Source organism: Suricata suricatta, chromosome 8 (genome assembly GCF_006229205.1).
Source record: "Suricata suricatta isolate VVHF042 chromosome 8, meerkat_22Aug2017_6uvM2_HiC, whole genome shotgun sequence".
Lineage (NCBI taxonomy): Eukaryota > Metazoa > Chordata > Mammalia > Carnivora > Herpestidae > Suricata > Suricata suricatta.
In genome coordinates this window covers 27,641,683-27,645,120 of record NC_043707.1, presented here as the reverse complement: position 1 = coordinate 27,645,120, position 3,438 = coordinate 27,641,683, and the positions used below count along the sequence as shown (strand labels likewise).

General features: G+C 52.5%; 1 long non-coding RNA gene across 1 annotated transcript in view; it reads left to right on the top strand.

The window, feature by feature from the left end:
* Positions 1-3,438, top strand: part of LOC115298357 — a 12,586-nt gene that overhangs the window by 841 nt on the left and 8,307 nt on the right. The window lies entirely within an intron of this gene.

The window sequence follows — 3,438 nt, the reverse complement described above, 5'->3', positions numbered from 1 at the left end:
GCCTGGGCCTAGCCGCGGGGCTCTGGCGGTGAGGCGAGCCCGGGACCCGGCGCTCCGGGGTGCGGGGCGCGGGAGAAGGCCCGGGGCTGGAACGGGGCAGGGGCAGATTGGGAGAAACCGCCGGTTCTAACCGCTGCTTAGAGCGCTGCGGACAGAGGTGGGGCGGAAGGGTGCAGCGGGGGTTTTCTGGGCGAAGGGGTCACCCGGGCTGGGTTCTGAAGGATGCATGGGAGCTCGCTGAGGAGGGGGGCAGGGCCCGAAGCTCCAGGCCTTCCAGGCAGAAGGAACAGCGTGTCCGAAGCACAGAAGCGTGAAAGCCCCCACTGGGCTGTGTTTGGCTTTGCTGGAGCGGAAAATGTGAGGGAGGAGAGGCGAGAGATAAGGCAGGCGCAGTCACCAGGAGTCCCGTCGAGAGGGGTCATGTATGCAGATCTAATGAGGTGGCCGGTTTAGCCGGAGCGAGGGAGGGTGATGGGGGGCCGCGAAGGCCGAACGAGTGAAAAGTCTGAAATAATCCGAAGGGCCTCCCACCGCAGAGGCGGTGTGCCGGTGACCGTGGCCTTACTGCCTGAGTGGTTTGAAACGGTCTGGGTTAAAGTTGCTGGCGCTCTGCTCCTTGACAGAGTAATCTGGGGACATGATGGGTCAGGTTTACCTGTCAGGGCAGTCTGGGGAGGCTCTTTTGGAGGAAGACTCCGGCTCTGCCCTCCCACATTCCCTTTCTGAGGTTGGAGCAGACGTGGCCCCCTCTTTCCACAAAGGGGTGTGAAGCCTGCAGTCAGGCTGATCCCCCTCCCCACTTCGCTTTCACTAAAGAATTTATCACCCTCTAAATAAAGAACATAGTTACTTAAGTTGGTTGGTTCGTGGGTCTGTCTTCCTCTTCGTGAATCTCAGCTCCTTGAAGGCAGTGATTTTGGGTTGTCGTCTGCTGTATCGTCTACAATGTGACTCCGCGGAATGGATATTTGCGGAGTGCATAAATGCAAACACTATCCTTTAAGAATCTGGGGCTGTAGAAAGCCCAAACAGAAATGCATCCAGGGCCCAGGCAAGTAACATAGATGTGTGAACCAGTTGGGTATCAGACAGTCATAAGTGGAACTGGAGAAGGGAGGCCTGCCTGAAGGTATCACATTCAATTAAAGAAAACAACAGCAAACCAACAGGTGAAACCAAACAAACAAGGCTAAAGATAGGATTGGGTCACTTTTCTGACTTCTACACTGGATGGCCTGAGTCAGTATTTGTTCTTTCTTTTCTTTTCTTTCTTTCTTCTTTCTTTTATTTTTGAGAGAGACAGACAGAGCGAGAGCAGGGAAGGGGCAGAGAGGGAGACATAGAATCCCAAGCAGCTCCAGGCTCTGAGCTGTCAGCACAGAGCCTGACGCGGGGCTCGAACCCACGGATTGTGAGATCATGACCTGAGCTGAAGTTGGACGCTTAGCCGACTGAGCCACCCAGGTGCCCCTACTTCATTTTAATTTACATTTAAAAACTGCCACTCGATTCCGTTATTAGACAACATCCAAGTGTGTTTGGAGTAGTGTGATTAACTGTCTTGGGGTTTTGGGGACTGAGGGGGATTTGGGGACTTAAGGCTTTTTCAGTTTTCAAACCAGGACTGGGGTAAACCGGGACGGGTTAATAGCACTACTGTGGAATGACTTGGTTATGGAAATCTCTGGAATCTAAACACAGATGTGCAATAAATGTGAAGTACGCCATAGCTTTCAAAGATTTGGTGTAGAAAAAAATGCAAAATATCTCAGTAATTTTTTTATATTGGTTACATGTCAAAATGATAAATATTTTAGCTATTGGTTTAAATAAGATATTAAAATTAACTCCATCTGTTTCTTTTCTTTTTTTAATTTTAAAAAATATTTTATTTATTTTTGAGGGAGTGCAAGCAGGGAAGGGGCAGAGAGAGGGGCGACAGGATCTTATGTAGGCTCTGTGCTGATAGCAAGCCTATGTAGGGCTCGAACTCATGAACTATGAGATCATGACCTGAGCTGAAGTTGGACGCTCAACTGGCTGAGCCACCCAGGTGCCCCTTTAAAAATTCCAAACAGCATGTGGCTTACATTATATTTTCTTGGACAGCACTCTTCCAGAACAGTTGTTCTTAAACTGTGGTTAGTGTCAGTATCACCAGAGGTAGAAATACCCAGGCCCAGACCCTCTCCTGCTTCGATGAGCCTGGGCCTCTGCTCTTCATCTACCCCCAGGCCTCACTCGCCCGGCTGGAGGGGCTGGGGGTGGAGGGGGTGTGGGAGTCTGGATGCCAGCAACTTCACAGAAGTCTAGACTTTCTGGACCCAAGAAACCAATGCCCAGAGACGGGACTCCTCACTCTGCCTGGCCGAGGCCCAGTGTGGCCTTTACTGTGGGTTCCTAGCTTAAGAGTCCACCTCCTCTCCAGAAGACAAGCCTTCCCCTTGTCCGCCACTTTCCAAGAAAGTTCTGGCCCCTCTCCTTGGGTTGAGAAGGGCTCACTCGAGCTGGTGTTGATTCCACTGATCTGGGGTGGGATCAGGCATTTTCCCCCCCTCCTACATTCCCTGGTGGTTGCAAACGTGTAGCCGGGGTGAAAAGCCAACCCCCACCCCACCCCCCGCAGCCTCAACACCCAGTTCTCAAAGTGCATCCGAGTGGAAGCCGCCACAATGGCATTACCTGGGTACTTGTTAGAAAGGCCGAGTCCCAGGCTCCTTCCTGGACCTGCTCAGTCAGAAACTCCGGGGGTGGGGGCCTCAGGTATCTGTTCCTCAAAGCCGTCCGGGAGGTGCTGACATGATCATGAGTCGGAGAGCCACTGTCTTCCCTGAAGAGTGACGTCAACCCCGTGAGCAGCGTGTAGGAACTACGGGGGAGGGGTGAGGCCATTTTTGCCACTCTTAGCCCACACATGGAGCCCACCCGCCTTGGCTTGACCTAGTTCTCCTCTGTCCGTGCTGGCCGGCCAGCGTCTCATTTGATGATTTCCCTGGTTATGAGTTCTGTCTTCAGACACTAGAAGCTTCCACACCCTACCTCATGGCTGTGAGGCCAGCGTATCGGACCAGTGCAAGACAGGCTCAGGGACATGACAGGTGCAGACATGGGGCTTTCGGGGACAGTAACAGGATTCGTCCTGGTGACTAGTGCCACGTGACACACAGCCCACACTGCGTTGAGTTAAGATGGCTATTATTTTATGAAGTCACAGATTCCCTAGGTTGGGAATTCAGACAGGGGGTGTGGGGACAGTTAAGCTTTGCTCCCAGGTATCTGGCTAGACTTCACCTGGAAGACCTAGATCCTGGGAGTGTCTTGAAAGTCTGGGTGCTGGAATCATCTGGAAGTTTCTTCACTCGCATGTCTAGTGCCTGGATTGGCTAAGCTGAGACCGTCAGCGAGAGACCGTCTGTGTGACCTGGGCTTCTCATGACA